General features: G+C 40.2%; 1 long non-coding RNA gene across 1 annotated transcript in view; it reads left to right on the top strand.

Annotated features, from left to right (window-relative positions):
* LOC118026622 overlaps positions 1-15,088 on the top strand; it is a 50,267-nt gene extending 35,179 nt beyond the window's left edge. Inside the window, exons 2-3 of the long non-coding RNA XR_004683633.1 lie at positions 10,592-10,703; positions 15,070-15,088. This is a non-coding gene — a long non-coding RNA (uncharacterized LOC118026622). The remainder of the gene's footprint in view (positions 1-10,591; positions 10,704-15,069) is intronic.
* Positions 15,089-17,107: the final 2,019 nt, after the last annotated feature.

Genomic DNA, 17,107 nt, shown 5'->3' with positions numbered 1-17,107 from the left:
CAGAAAGGCCACCACTTCTTCAAAAGATCCACCACCACCTGATTTAACCAGGCTGAGGTCATCCTTTGTGAAATAAGGACCAAGGAGAGCCACCTAAGGCAGCCTTTGTAAGATGGCTTCCAGGGAAGGGTTCCCACACAAGTGGGTACTTCAATGGAAATTTTGCAGGCAAACAGGACTTGGTTGGAACTACTTAAGAGATGGAATTAGCAGGATGTGGTGACCAAGGGGTCATGAAAGTGAAGGAGACAAGGGGAATTCAGACAAAAATCTCAAACAACGATTCAAGGATGTGGAAAAGCATGATGTATCTAAGGAATTGTAAGTACAGTGGTCCCCTTTTATTCACGGGTGATCCTTCCAAGACCCCCAATGGGTGCCTGAAATCTCAGGCAGTACCGAACCCTGTATATGCTAGGTTTTTCCCCTAACATGCATACCTATGATAAAGCTTAATTTATAAATTAGGCACAGTGAGAAGAGATTAACAGCAACTATTAATACAATGGAACAATTATAACCATATACTGTAAGAAAAGCTATGTGAATATGGTCTCTTATCTCTCTCAAAATATCTTATTATTCTTATCCTTCTTCTTGCAATAAGGTGAGATGACCACATGCCCCCACGAAGAGGTGAAGTGAGGTGAGTGACATAGCATTAGGCTACTGACCTGATTCGTCAGAAGGAAGATCTTCTGCTTCCTGTCAGGGTTGGCCACAGTAACCGAAACTGTGGAATGTGAAACTACGGATAAGAGGAGACCAGTATAGTTTTGGGGTTTCTGGAACATAGCTTTTAGAAAGGGAAGTGGTGAGAAAGAAGGCCAGGTCAAACGAAAGACCTTGAATGAAAGTTAGGTAGCCTTGAAGCCTTGGAAATAGGCAGGACTTAAGGGATATAACGCCTTGAATGCCAGTGCAAAAACAATGGGGATCACTGAAATATGTTAAGAAGAGTCACATGATTTGACTTCATGTTGTTATTTCTTTGAAGATGAAGGGGGGCAGTTTCAAGAGGTATTCAAGAAAAATCTCTGGAAAGAGATGAATTTGACCAAATACTATAGTTGATTCAATGGGAGGTTGTGAAAGCGAGGGCCTTGAGGGCCTGGTTTCTGGCTTGGGTGGCTGGGATGGGGTATCGTGAATGCAGAGAGTACCCTGAGGAGGCAGGAGAGTGGGCCCACCCAGAGCTCCATGGAGGAAGAGTACACACTGTGACAAATGTATTTGCAAGGTGTAAGACGTGTAGGGATCTGTGTCTTGTGGCCTCTCTTTCCTGGCATTGAGGGGGCTCAGCCAAGTGCCAAGTGTGAGGGGACAGACAGGGACGTAGATGCTCTGATGTGGGGGCGCCAGTCCCCTCGGGGCTGCTGCTGGCACACAGGATGGCTGGGTTGGCTCAGGTTGTTGGTGGGTTGGAGAGGGGCCATGCTGACTTTCTCAGAAAGGCCCCCCTCACTGTGGTCCCCGCAGCACCTGGTTCATTCCTTATCAGATCATGATGGATGTTTTTCTCACCTTTCTCCCCACCAGATGGTGTGGCCCCTGAAGGTGGGCACAGTCTTTTTTCATGTCCATATCCTCTCTCCCTACCACGTGGCCCAGCATTTGCAGCTCCTTAAAGTTCTGCTGAATGATTGACTGCATTAATACAGAGGAATTTGGAGAGATAGCGGGAAGATCAGGAGGTGGTTTAACACTGAAGCAGTTCTGTGTGATTATTAAAAAAGACTGAGTGTGGTGATGAGAATGGGCTTCTGAAGTATAATAGAGGTTAAATTCAAGTGACTCTGGAGCTTATATCTGTTGTCATTCACTCCCCATTTCATGAGGCACTGAGCTGGCTTGCGATGAAGAGGGAGGCTGTGAACGAGATTCTCACAGACTTGATGCAATCAGGATAGAGTCAGTTCAGCTTATATTTATTAAACATACCACATAATAATATACAACCCCCTATATCAAAGCACAGGGATATGCTGCGTGTTTTAGCATCTGTTGGAAGAATTATAGTGTAAGATATTGACTTTATTCTCCATTAACTGATAATCTCTCAGAAGCATAATGGCACCTACCTGTGAATGGAAAGGGGGTTTCACCTTCTGGTCACCAAAAACTGACATGGCAAGTGTCAGATGATTTCCCTGAGTCATTTTGGTAGTCACTGGATTGGCCTTCTTGAGTGTGGTCAGACCCACAGGCGTGCATACTAGAGAGCTGAACATCAGGCCCAAGATTTTAGTGTTTTCATTTTACTTATAAGACAAATGATAAGTGAGTTTTACTTCATTATATACTCTTGGTATTGGGAATAAGAAGCCACGTGAAGGGATAATAAGAATGAAAGGATAAGAGTGTTATGACAGGGTGGGACAGTGGGGTGATTATGAGCATGGCCTCTGGGGACCAGCAGACAGAACTTGGCTCTCCTCTCGGAGCCCCAGCTTCTTCCCCTTCAAGGCAAGCACACTCACTAATGTCTCCCTCATAGGCTTGTGGTAAAGACCAGAAGAGCTCCTCCTGTGCCTGGTGTGTCCCGAGAAGCGTTCTAGAAAGGCAGCTAGAGATACGTGAGTGGGGAGAGTGCTGGAATGGCGGCCAGGCGGCTGGCCCCGTGCGCACACACACGCACTCAGACGAAGGGTTATGTCTATCAGCCTCAGAAAATGCCTTCTTGGCAAAGTGCTGCTTACACTGCCAACTGGGATTTAATGCTCGTGTAATTTGCAACCTCACCCACCCCCTTGTTTTTAATTTATTATTAATAAAAGATAATAACGACCATGAAAATCTGGCGATACTAAGTCCCAGACCCAAACTCAGGGGCAGACCCTCGTTTGGTGCCCCCGTAGTCTGTGTCTCTATTTATTTATTTAATTTTAATTTTTTTAGAAGATTTTACTTATTTATTAGAGAGAGACAGAGTGAGAGAGAGCACAGAGGGGAGGGCAGAGGGAGAAGCAGACTTCCCACGGAGTAGGGAGCCGGACATGGGATTCAATCCCAGGACCCTGAGATCAGGGCTTCCACAGAAGGCAGACGCTTCATGGACTGAGCCACCCAGGTGCCCCCCCGTAGTCCGTGTATTTAAAGCTCCTGGCCTGTGGGGACCAGGCAGGACATGGTTGCTGTTGCTGTTGCAGCTGCTGTCTCTTAGTCAGTGATTTCCTTTTATGGCTGCCTGTATGAATGAGTGAAGCCTTAGTCCTATCGTGGCATAAAATGTGTTCTTTCTCTTCCTACTAAGGACCCGCTGAGTTTTTGTTCTGACCAAATTTGACCCGAGTAGTGTGGCAATAACCTCAGTTTTTAGGAAGCTCACTTTGGAAATTGTGTTGGTGTCAAACATGGAGAATCATGCAAATAGGCTTGCAGATTAATTTTATTATAATGAAGAGTGTTCTCATCTGGTTAAAATTATTGTTTTTATGCTGGTACTTTAAGATACAATTGCAGATTCAATTTTATGCCTACTATATTGTTTATTATTTTAGTTTACTACTTAAATTAATGCCATTATGTTTACATAAGCCCACAACTCCTCCTCTCCAAACCCTGTTTTTGTAAGGCTTGTGCTGGAGGTTTTTTAGAGCAAATTATAACCTAAGGCTGTCTTTATGATGCTGCCATCTCAAACCCTTTGGGGAATTAGGTAGGGCATACAAAAATAAATAAGCACATGCTGTCACACATCCAAATAGAAATGTGAAATACTCAACTTAAAAATGAGTATTTTATTTCTATGGTGCCAAAATACCCAGATTTTTGGCTGTCTTTGAATATGGGTGGGCGTTGAGAGTCAACTAGATAGAGCCTGAGCTGGCTTAGTATCTCTCCCTTTTATCTGGATTTGGAAAAGAATCCAGAGCTGTGTTCTGCAAGCAGCACCTTGAATATGGACTTAACTGCACCCTGTTGGTTCTTCTGCCCAGTGATTTTTCTCTACTGCAAGGTTTGCAGTAATTTCTCTTTCCAGAAATTCGTTCTCTGGCCTACAAAGACCGTGAGGGGGTCCTGGAGGCCCAGAGATTCTTACTTGTCTCTTTTGGCTGGGTTGGTGGAAGGCTAAACCCCTGGTCATTTTTCTCTCACCATGGATATAGGCAAATGTCCCTTGCATCTCAAATTAAAATACTTAAACACATAAGACAGATTCAGCATCTCTGATTTCTTTTAGAATGGGAACAGTTTGGGTAACAGTTATGAAATCAAAAGGATGGCTGTCACAATAATAGCTACCATCTAGTGAGTGCTTTCTGGGATTTGCTTTTTCCATGTATCGTGTTTTCTAGCATTTTCCCTCTGAGATAATGAAGACTAATTAATCCCAGTTTAATATGATAAAACTGAGTCTCAGAAAGGTTAAATTATTTGTCCAAGATCACACAGCTGAAGAATGGTAGGGTCAAACGTCTGTCTGATTCCAAGTCTGCTTTCTTTCCTATTATTTATTACTATGCTCTGATAGATTCTTGACATGTTTGCAAATATGAGATTTAGTCCTACTGGAGGTTATTTACCCATGAGAGTTTACAGAGTGTTTCTTCTGTAAGCCATTTTGTTTAAAAAAAAAAAAAAGTGCTGTCTTTTTCTCCTGTGAGGGTTTCCAATATGTTCCCCGAAGGAGTAACATCCCACCTGCCTGAGAATCACCTCTATCCATCACCCTCGGGGAAGATTTTGTCAACCTTTGCTCTCTTCACATTATGTTGCCAAAAATAACTTTCCCCAAATATAAAAAGCTATATATTTTATAGCTTTTTGAAATCACACATAATTTCCCATTCTACACAGAATTTTGATAAGCCTCTCTTGCCTACTCACAATTCATATTAATTGCGACATATAAAGTATATTATTGATAATGGAAGATAACAGATAATATGAGATGAAAAGTTCCTTCTCCCTCATATGAGCATTGCATACAGAAGATTTTGGTTCGGAGCCCTAAAACCCAGCCAGTTATCTTTCAAAGTGACAAAGGGAGTGGAAATCAGTAGATTTGCATCCAGCATCACTAGCAGAAAAGCAAAGCATGTGTTCTTTTTATGGTGAATTCAAGGCTACATGGTAGAATCTATACCATGTCATTTGAGGGACCACCAAAAGGTTGCTTGGGACAGAGTCTCTGTGCAACTCTTGTGGGGTACCACTCAGTTTATGTTGTGCAGTGAAGAATGTCTACACCTGTATACAGCGGTCCTGCTTGCACTTACCTTAGCTCCAGCTCAGGGCTCTGAGAGCTTCTGTCCCTTAGGATGAGGTTATTGAGGGTGTTTGTTTTCATATATGTGAGATAATAGAAAATATATATATTGACCTCTGCCCCCGCTTCCTGGCACAGAGCTCTAAAACCTCTGCTATTTCCTAAGTGATAAGAGCACTAGGCACACCTTCTGTTCTTTGCTCTTTGACGCTAATTCCTGACACAGAGCCCCTAAATCCCTCAGCATTCTCTGGGGGATAGGACTGTCTTTTGTTCTAATGAGGCAACTCTGGGTGGGATCCTGGATGGCTCCTGGGTGGGGGCAGGTCACCAGAGAGGCCAAGCCATGATTAGAAGCTTGGAATTTTCAGCCCTACCCATTCTCCAGAGAGGGGAGAAAGGAGTTAGTCATTGATCATACCAAGCCTCCATGAAATCTGAATGGTATGGGGTTTTAGGAGTTTCCAGGTTGGTGAATACATCCATGTACCAGGAGGATGGTGTACCCCAACTCCACAGGGACAGAAACTCCTGCATTTTGCCTGCCCGGCAGACCCTGCCCTACGTTTCTCTTCATCTGGCTGCTCATCTGTAACCTTTAGCATGCCTTTTAATAAACTGGTAAACTTAAGTGAGTGTTCCCTGAGTTCTGTCAGGTGCTCTAGTAAATTACTGGAACTCAAGGCGGGGGTTGTGGGAATCTCTGATTTGTAGCCAAGTGGACAGAGTTGCAGGGAATCTGGGGACCTACTATTTGCGATTGGCACCTGAAGTGGGCCTGAGCCCTTAACCTGTGGGATCTGATACTATCTCAAGGCATTTAGTGTCAGAACTGAGTTAAACTGTAGGACACCCTGGTGGCACAGAGTTGCTTGGCGACGTGCCCCAGACATGGTGTCAAGGCGCTCTAAGTGTATGGTAGTCGTGTGAGAGTAAAGGAGAAACACAGGAGGGAAAATGGGCTTTTTTCTCCCCAACACAGTATGAATGTGTTCTCTTGGAGGGACAGCCCACTAATTTACTAGTAACTGTTATCCTCGAGCAAAATCCTGAATTATGGAAGTTGGGGACAAGTTAATTTTGCTTCTGAAGGAGGTAAAATCAAGCTGAGAAGTGCAGATCTGAATCTGGCCTCAGGTTGAAAGAGCTTAAGGAGACGAAGGATAACACGGATCAAGCTAGCAGATGGGAGAAGTCAGAGGGAGAAGGACATACTTTAGTTTGCTAGAATCAGACTTCCTTCTTTCAGAATTTGGCCTGGGTCCTGTGAGCCAGCCATGTCCAGCCTGTTCTTCTCTACTCTTTCCAGAGGGCTGTACCTCATTAGAGTTCTTCTGATGGAATGTTGATATGGTTAGAAGTTTTATAAACTGGAAAGGGAAAGGCTCTTGGGCTTTAGAAATACACAAAATGGAAATTATTCAAATATTTCTGGGATACCCACCAAGTGACATAGCTGAAAGTGACAGAGTCCCAGATCAGTGAGATGGCACACGTTGAGGTGTTTTTATATTTTATGTGCTGCATCTTGATAGAATCATTAAGGTTTGGTGTAAAAAGTAGCTTCAGTGGTCTGGATGTCAGAACATTTCCAAAGCAGGATAAAGAGACGAAAGGTCAACCTTTTCAAAGTATAAATGGAATTATTATCAAAAGCAACTAATACCGATTGAAAGGGTCTTGCCAAAGGCAGGCAGACAAAAAGGCTACACCAGCTGTTTTGTAAGCCAAAGAAATAGCAGGAGTCCAGTGTGCCCGCTGGTGAGAACTGAAGCCACCTACTCCGTTGCAACCTACAGTCCACGTTAGCCTCAGTTTGATATTTCATTGTATTCGTTAGCATAACTTCACTATTCTGGGAGACCCTTTCCCAGACACATAATACATTTGTCTGCTATAGGAACAATTTAGGGGACTTGGCAGTTCTTCTACAGAAGGTATAGTTTTCACACCAAGTTTAAGCCTTTTGCCTAAAACTCCTCTCCTTGTGTTACCCACTAACCCTAAAATATCGCGAGCTTTAGGCAATCATCATCCTGCATCTCCTTTTGCAGCTCCCTCCAAGAAAGACCTACCTTAAGCCTGATGGGATCCAGAATATACCACTGTAGAGAGTTTTGTTTTGTTTTTCCTGAACTCTCCTTATCTGTCTAAAAGCAGAGCTTCCCCAAATAATTCAACTGTCATAAATCCCTTCCCTGGGAGTTTTGCAACTAAGAGATTGACTCTTATCACTGGACACAAGAAATCAGAAATCAGTGGTAGTATAAGAAATCACCTAGATAGACAGTCACAAAACTATCATATCTCACATTTACTCTCCTAAGGGCTCATTTTTCTCTCCTAATAGATATTTGTTTTCCTGTAAGTGCCTTTTCTCTCCTTCCTTGTCCCCTATTAAGATGGTATATAAGCCCCAAATTCTAACCACCTTTTGAGGTCCAAATTTTTTTGAACTCCTACATACTTATGTGAATAAAAATCTGTCTTTTTACTCGCTAATCTATCTTTTATCAGTTTAATTTGCATACCTCCATTTCTAAACTGAAGAACATAGAGAAGTTTTTCCTCCCTGACAAAACCAAACTCAAAAATCTGAGTAAAATCCAACCTTGTCTCTCCCACTCCAAGATGCTATCGAAGATCTGTGGAGGTGGTGTTCTCTCTCCCCAGCAACAAACTCAGCTTTGCCCTTTTAACATGGTATTGGTGATATTTGGAGAACTAGCACTTGACTCTGCATTTCAAAAAGTGGTGAGAGACCTCTTCTTATATAATAGAATGACTTCTACTCAGTTGGAATATTACTCTTCCACTGAAAATCACAGAAAAATGTCTTTTTGTCAGAAGACAAGTCTGAAAAATATTTGAAACAGATTTGTTCCAGAAATAAAAAAGGTTAATTTGTGATATGTGAAAACTGTTGGAAGTTGAGTGCATTGGCAGAAAGGGATAGAATTTTTCATTAAATCCCAAATAGAGACGGAATGCCGTGATTTGATTTGCAAGGCACTGAATGTCCCACAAGTTATTAATTCTGCACTTAAACAATTAGTTTGAAGACGGAGTGTAGCTCATCCCTCACAAACTCAGATCACAACATATTGCCTGAATTGAATTCATAAAACACTTGTGGCTATAGCAGAGTTCATTCAACAATTTGCCATAGCTCAACCGTCACTTAATTGGCTCCCCTGAATGCTAATACAGTGACAGATTACAGAGGCAGCTTGCGCATAATGCGAGGCTCCTGCCCCTGTCCCTTCCAAGGGGCTCCTGAGCGCTCAGCGAAAGTTAAAGGGCAAGTCTTCAGGAACAGATGTGCATCTTGGTTTCCTGGAAACTAGTCACAAGGCAGTACAATCTTCTTCCATTCTGTGACAATAATTTGTAGAACCTTTTTCTGCCTTTTAGATTGAGTTAAAATGATAGCCCAGATTCTGTTCTTCTCTGTAATAATAGGACTGTTATTTCAACAGGCAGCCAAGAAGGTCAGACCACTTCCAGAGCCACTGATTGGTGATTCCATCAGAGGAATAGTACAATTAAAATAATTGGTATTTTTCCATTATAATGAAAATTGGTTATCTAGAAGAAAACAGACTGATTTTTCAACCCTGAGGACTCTTTCAAAGGGTTCATATAGAAAATATGTTAAGAACATGGTTGTTGGTAGTCTTAGATGTACAGAAATGTATAGAGCAAGGAACACATTAGATCACAAGACAAACTAATTAATAAGAAACATGTAAAGAATTAATGTTATGCTTTGGAATGGCATGATTACAGTATCATTTGGAAGAGCCAGGTCAACTCCACCAGGCGTGCTAAAATTATTTTATAAAAATGATTTTGAAATCTTCCAAGAATTTTAAATGCATAAGTTTTATTAACTTCACTCACAGATATAATAAAGACAATACAAACAATGCTAAGAGCAGTTGTGTGGCAAGAAATGATATAATACAGATAAGGAAAATGAAATTAAGGCCTTGTAAGATTTGATCTCAGGTACCTTGGAGAATTGGCACTAGAACTGGTTATCAGGCCTACAAAATGATGAAATTGCTCTTAAGGGGTTGTACTTGCATGGAAACCAAAATGACATCAAGCTTCAATAATTCAATTATAGGGAAGGCTGAATATGATGGGTTTGTTTCCAATAAAGCACGAGAGAGTTCTGGTTGGTGTCTTAATTGCTGTTTTAAAATAATGAAAAGAATGAAAAAAAATTTCAAACAGCCTCTTCATATTTGTCCAAAAAGCAAAGTCAAATGTAAGTATTTGACAGTTGACCATAAAGGATGCTTTGTTTGGGAAAACATCAAAAGGTAGCCTATTAAGAGCTGGAATAATACCAAGGAACCTCAAAAAAAGGAAGAGAAAGCATGAGAAATAAATAGGCAGACATGAACAGAGACCAGATAGCTCCAAGGTGTGCTGGACACAATGGCTCTTTTCTTCTCCCAGGACATTTGAGATTCTAATGAGGGGAACAACTCAATCCTGCTCACACCATGGCCCAGTCAAGGATGTGACTTTCAAGGAGAATGTGCAATGACAGGACATCTTTTGAAAATAAGTCTAGTGGGCAGTCAATTCGACTCTTGCTGAAATTCCCAAGATCCCACTATGAGGCCCGTTTCTGGGCAGGACAACCTGAGTCTTCCGTATTCGGCGTTAACTTTAACGCCCCTCCCCCAACTCCCAGCTATTTTAGTCGACTGAGAGAAGGAAAACAAGTCTTGAAGGCATGTTTCCCAAAGCCATATTGTTAGAAGGCTTAGGCATTGTCTCCCCAATTAAAGACATCTGGACTGATTCGATTTTAGATTGAATTTGACTAAATTGTTTAAATGTCAAGCAGATACAGCTCCAGCGTGTCCTTGGAAACACGGCATCTTCTAAGCTGCCGCTCTACCCTCTGTCTGCGAATAAAGCGGGGGAGGGGGAAGGGAGGGGAGCCCCTTCTGTTCAACAGCTCCTCCTTGAGTTCACACCGTGTGTTTGGTTCGGTGGCACACACCACTATAGAAGCATGATGCCTATTTTCAAGAAGTTTATCAACAGGGTAGAATGAGCACTACTTGACTCTTCCAGGCGTCTCCTGTCAGGTAAGGGGTTGGGTGGCTCATTTCAGGAATTTACCAACAAGATCTAGTACCCCTTCAATGGAAAGTATCGACAGTTTGTGCCATAAGATCCTTTGAGTCCTTGATCTTGAAATGTTCATTTCATGGTTTTCACTAATTCTGGACTGTTGTGTTGTGGTCTTTCCCGCTTTTTCTCAAGGACCAGCTTTGAAAAGAGCATCCTAAACGAAACTTCAGATTCTCAGTAACATCCAACCTTGCCCTTTTCCTTCCCAAACCCTATCAGATAGAGCCCTTCGAAGGTGGCGTTCTTCCTTACCTCAATAAACAATGAACTCAGCTTTGTCTCTTCACGACGTGCATTAGCAGCTGGAGATGTGCCCACAAATAAATGACGGGTAAGTGGCAGAATGGGAATGCCACCCCAGCTTTATAATTGACCGTAATGTCGACTCTCTGAACAGCTGTGTAGACTGCTTCTCCTGAGTGGTGCTGGGACGAAGACTTCTGGTTCAGATTTGAACCAAAGTAAAACTTTGTGACCGAAAAGCAAACTCAAAACCCCTGGAGTCAACCAACACCTGAAAGTTATTCCACACAGGCAATTTTCTGTTGCATTAGACACAAATCTATGTGATTATGTAACAGAAAATCGACTCTGCGAAATAACTGTAATTGTACCATCTGACAAGTCAACTACATGAGAGAATAGCAAATTCCTTTTAAATGAATACCTTGTAAAGGAAAAGAGGAAAGAACTAGATACATATAGGTCCTACTTCTAGTTTTTGCTGACAAATACCCTTTGTCAATATTCTCTTACCAGCTATTCATTTTAAAAAGGCATCACTGTTCTTTTTGTTTGTATCCTGTTCGCTGTTTCGTACAATTACAGAGTAAATTAAGTTGGGTACCACGGTATGCATTATGTTATTCACTTTAATGTAAGCTGTAGTTAGGTTTCTATGGAATTTCTATTGTAACCCCAAGTCTCACTCCATTGAAACTTTTCAAAACATTATCCTTTGGGGTTAAAATTTTCCTTGCTTCTTTTGAGGCCAATTTTTTTTTTTTTTTCTTTTTGGAACATAAGAAGATTGCCTGCAGCTGCTTCTGAGTTATTGGTGAATTAAATCAAAAAGGCTATTTCCATTGTAAAATACTTTATTATATAATCTCTGCAAAGCTCAACAAATAAAAGTTATCCCAAGAAACCCTCATAACCCTTAAAATCATGTAAAAGGCAAATTTCTTACTATTTTCTGATTATTTTGGTTTCTAGGTAAAACAAAACAGAACAACTCTACCACATTAAGATAACAAAGCAAATGACTAAATCAGTAAATTCAAACACTTAGCCTATGTTAAAGCTAACTTTCTTCACTTATTGACAAATATTGACTAAATGCCTACTTTGTGCCAAATGCTATGCATTACTCACATTTAATCTCCTCCAGTAAACTCGTGGACTAGACACTGTTTTGCAGATGAAAATAGCAAAGCGTAAAGTGACATATATTAGAGAAATAACTAGGTACAATGAACATTTTTGGTACATTAATGTAAACTAATTTTATTCTTTTAATGAACATTTATTGAGCACCTACTATGCCATTGGGACTCCAAAGGTGAGGGAGACAGACATGGTTTTTGCCTTCATAGACTTCACAAGCATTTCAACTGTAGGGGTCCAAGTATCAAGCTGAAAAAAATATATGATGTATCTAATTCTATGCTTGGTTCTATGAAAGATAAAATCTTATTGGGACAGGTCAGCGGACAGGACATATAACATGGTACCACGAAAGAACAACTAACATTGTGTAGGGAATGGTAATTATAATCTGTACAAAAATCCACATTCCAAATATCTTGAAATAGCAGAATTGGAAAGACATGATTGTAAAAAGGCTGTGGCAGACCTAGGAATCAATGCATTAATGTTAGAACTAAAACCAGTTATAGAGGTAGATAGGCTAGTGCTGTGATTTTCAAACTCTACTTGTGGATGTCTATACATGCCCTGCTAGGTGTCTCACATGATGAGGGAGGAGACAGATGAGGGAAAGAAAGCAGGGACAATGGAAGAAAGATCTGTGCTCCATTTCTTTTCTTTTAAAGATTTTATTTATTTATTTGAGAGAGAGAGAGCATGAGCAGGGGGAAGGGGCAGAGGGAGAGGGAGAAGCAGGCTTCCCTCTGAGCAGGGAACCTGACATGGGGCTCCATCCCAGGACCCCAGGATCATGACCTGAGCCAAAGGCAGACGTTAACTGACTGAGCCACCCAGGCACCCCTCTGTTCTCCATTTCAATAAAAACATTTCTATTATGTGTTTTATATACCGATTTTTAATATTATTGGAAGAAAGAATTGTACTGCTAAAAAAAAAGAACATCATTTCAAAAATCACTTATCTGGTCCAAATACTATGCAAATCTTTATATCTACGATCTCATTTCCTTCTGTTTTAAGTTCAATACAAAAATGGGAATAATTAGACTTTACTGAATGGTCAAGACAAGAATTTCAGATATGATCATAATTAATGCAAATTGTCATCTGAGAGATCTTACTCAAGAATTAATTTCAATATCGAAGTAGCCAGGAAGATCATACAGTTCAGGAGCCATGGGTTTATTCACTTCATTCACAAGGAATTTCAAATTAGAGATGGAACTACAAGATAAAACTTCATTCAGGGAAGACATTGGAAGAAACTCCTCACTACAGAGGAAAGCCTCTCACACATGTGAATCACTGGACCCAGGATAATCATCTGTCTTGTCCAAAAGCATCAAAGGAAACCAAGCAGACCACCTTTCTTCATTTTCCAGAGAAAATCATCCACCATGTGAATCGAAGCCATTCTGGATCAGAAGCCCTTCTACTGTCAGATAAAAAGATGTTATGAAACCCATGTGCAGAATATCCAGGACCAAGCAACAATTTATCAAGATTAGGGAAGTTCTTTAATCATCTAAACCCAGATGTTTAGAAGAAACCACCTTCAAGAGAGACTGGCCTTTCTTGCAATAAGAAGACCGTTTTTCCCTACAGCACTTTACAGCTTTGGAAATGACCACTAACCCTTAATCAATTCACACATCTAAACCCACATCCAAGCCTATGACTCGTGGGGACCTCTAAAGCTAGTTATGTGTAACAGGCTCTATGTCAGATTTTGACCATCCAAGTTGGTCAGGAATAAGATAAAAACTCAGGGCAGAACCAAGTCTTCATCATTGCCTGTATCCCTGGTGTCAAGTACTTATTAGAAAATAAATATTCATTGGATGAATTAATGGACACACAAGAGTATTACAGACCCAGCAAGTACACAAGAAGATTGTGGGGATAGTGGAGCAGAATAGACAATCAAGGGAACAGAAGCTCATACAATGCAGTAAATGAGACAAAGCTCATCTCCTATGGGAAGTCTCTCATACACTCTACTGTGAGGGGAAAAGCCATAAATGGCTTTCTGATCATAGCCAATCCAGGTCAGAGGAATTACAAAGCTATTGTAGTGCAGCAAATCCCTGCATTACCAAATTGATCCCCAAAATGAAATAAATTCCCTGTTTGGGGCAACTTGAGTAACATAAACTCTCACCCTATTCTAGTGGTGATTTATAAAGTCATTTTTATCCAAGGATATGATCCAGGTCACATATGGTTTAACCGCTTGTACTTGGATTTGGTAAAGCAATATGAAAATAGACTAACACTTGTAAGAAATTGGGCCCCATGACTGTGTAGGTAGGCTCTCATTTACATGAGGGGAACAAAGGGGTACTAAGAGGATCCCTTTATAAAAAATGTCTCCCCCATCTTCTGTCATATATATTCTGAAAGTTCATCATGGAATAGTGTAGTGAAGTCGAATGAACATTGGATTTGGCATCAGACCTAAATCCAAATCCCAGATTTGCCACTTATGAGCTGTGTGACCTTGGACAAATTCCTTACCTCTCTAAACCTTAACCTGGAACATTTGTGAATAATTCCTAGTTAGTAGTGTAGGAGCCCAGGGCAGGCTGTCCCAAGATGGGCCACTTTGGCATAAAGATTATTTTGAGCTAAAAGTAACCCAAAACCAGTGGATGCAGGAAAAGCTCTCTGCTTAACCCTCAACTGCCTAAATTTACTTTGGAAAGGAGAGCCTGTACCAGGAAAAGAGCTATTAACAGAGACTCCCCTGTACCTAAGAAACCTGTCTGCATAATAGGGCAGGCTCTGTTTTTCAAACATCTCCTTTCACCTTCCTGCTAATGGCCTTCCTCCCCTGTGTATCCTCAGACGCTACCACTCTCCTTAGCTCCTGGGCCTCATTGTCTTTGGAATCTTGTCTGTGTGGACTCCCCATATCTACATCTGCCTATTAAATGTGATTTTCTCCTATTAATCTGTCTCATATCAATTTGATTCTAAGTCCAGCTAGAAGGGCGAATGGACAGAGGAAGGTCTTCCTCCCTGACAGTAGGGTTATTATGAAATTTAAGGGAGACAGTATGTGGAGTTTCTGACCTATGGTGGCCGCTCAACACGTATTGTTATTGTTGTTATTAATTTATTGCCTTGAGCTTTGAAGACCATTTGTCCCACAAAGGTCATATTAAAAGGTTTAAGAGAGGTCAGTGTTTGAGCCTTGATTAACACCTTGGTCAGGATTAGTCGTTAGTAACTAACCAGCTGTGGGGACTAGGAGCACTTCTGTTTTCTGATGATGGATTTCCCCTCTCAATTTCTTCAACTTTTCAGGAGCCAGTTCCTTCTCTGGGCAAATTTGCCTCCTTCCAGCAGCAAGGAATTGCACGGATTGCAGGAGAAGCCGCTGCCTCCGGCTCTCAAGCTGCCCTTCCTTCTGTTCAGTGTGTTCCTGTGAGAATGTGGCCATTGGGTTAGCACGTGTCTCCGGGGCCGTTCTAGTTCATGAGGATCCTTTAAATGTGAGTGGACCCCCTAGGCCAGACATTCCACTTCCGTTTCGGTATTTATAAAACCTAATGGAAATTCTTATCAATCTCACCGTGTTTCTAGGGAATTCGAGTACACAAAGCCTTTTAAAGTCTTTGTTAATAACATGGAATAAATAAAAATAGTCCTATGTTTCCATTGGACTAATCACAGGAAAAGCCTGTTTTGCTCTTTATTCCTCTAATACCAAAATCTTATCAAGACTTCCTCTTCTGTAAGATTGGGCCATAAACTCTGGAAGCCACCTCAGGAGCCATGCCAGCTCTTTAAGACTATAAGCATGTTCCAAGAGCACATTTCCCAATAACATCGCTCTGTAGAAATCATAGTTGATAGGACTCCTGAAAATGTTGGTCAGAATGCTTCTACAGTTTTCATGTGATGTGTTTGCTAACTCGGATGCCAACTCAGGAATCTTCTGCTAAGAGTTAAAAACAAAATAGAGTCAAGTGCCATACAACAGTGATTTTGCTTACATGTCTACATCAGATAAAACATTGCTGTAATGAAATAAATACCAATTTTCATGCATGGATTCTGTCCAAAACATTTTGGTTCTATTTTGAGAAATGTCTCAGGTATGGTCCAATCATTATACATAAGGAGAAGGTAAAATCTTTTCTTACCTTAGTGTCTTAAATATAATTTGTAGCCTTACGTTATGCAAAAATAATGTAAAATAGATAATCTTAAAATGAAAATGTTTTGAATAGCTATTAGAGAATGGGATTTGAGGAAATGTGTCTAACTAATATCCCAGATGAGCCATAGCTTTTCTTATTTTTTAAGTTGATAAAAGCAAATGACATTTACAGAATTCCTTAGAAATGATATATAAAAAATAAACAGCCTACCCTTTAACTGAACTTTGAAAATGTGGTAAATGAAGAGTATTTCAATAAGGCAGTTCTCTAGAAAATTTTCAGTTGCTGGTTTGATTTTTGCATGTGCACTTTTATTATGCATTGTGAACCATATGAGAATATGAATAAATTTATGAATATCTTCATTTGAATGGTTTTTATATCTGTTTATATTTTCACCTGAAAATTGCTTTACTAAGAAAGATTGTGATTAATTGAGACTGGAAGTAAAAATGACCACGTGGTTGTCTATATTCTGTTTCATCATTGTATTGTATAAATATTCATTATTTCATTATAGGCATATCAAGAGTAATGATGTATCATTTTATCATGTAGTTTTTTTTAAACTTATACTTGATTTCAGATATGATCTTTTCAACAAGGCTATTCTTTGAGCAGGTGTTTATTTAAGTGGGCTTCATTTTTGTTTTTTGTTTTCTTGTGAGGTTTTTTGCATAAAATTAAACGGCCAAAACAATAGACTCTAAAAATGTTTGGCCTCAACATCCTAACTATTTTAATTATACATTTTAAGTAGGTTTAAATACAGTTAACTCACATTTAACCAAAATAAATCTTTGAAGAATAAACATTAGCCCAAACTACAGATATCCCCCACCAATTGCTACTGGAAATTGAAATCCTCTCAAAACACAAATATGGTATAAGCATATGAATAAAGAAACAACACTTCCCATTATTTGTGTGTGTTGGGGGGGAGAGGGGCTATTTGTTTTAACAGTAATTCTTAGCTATAATCTCCTCTGGATAGTTGACTGACATTGATATTTTCCTACATTTATTTTAAAAGGATTTTTAAAAAGATTCTTTGTTTTGGTCTCTGAATCAAAATTACATATTCACATAGCCTAACTACAACGTATCTTGAACCATGTCATAGTGATGTCTTTACAACATTCCCAGTAAAATAAGAAGTTCAGAATGTTTGATTAATC

The sequence above is a fragment of the Mirounga leonina genome, unplaced genomic scaffold (genome assembly GCF_011800145.1).
Source record: "Mirounga leonina isolate KUSES-001 unplaced genomic scaffold, KU_Mleo_1.0 Mir_260, whole genome shotgun sequence".
Classification (NCBI taxonomy): domain Eukaryota; kingdom Metazoa; phylum Chordata; class Mammalia; order Carnivora; family Phocidae; genus Mirounga; species Mirounga leonina.
The sequence above is the reverse complement of the archived record's forward strand: the minus strand, read 5'-3'. Positions and strand labels throughout refer to the sequence as shown.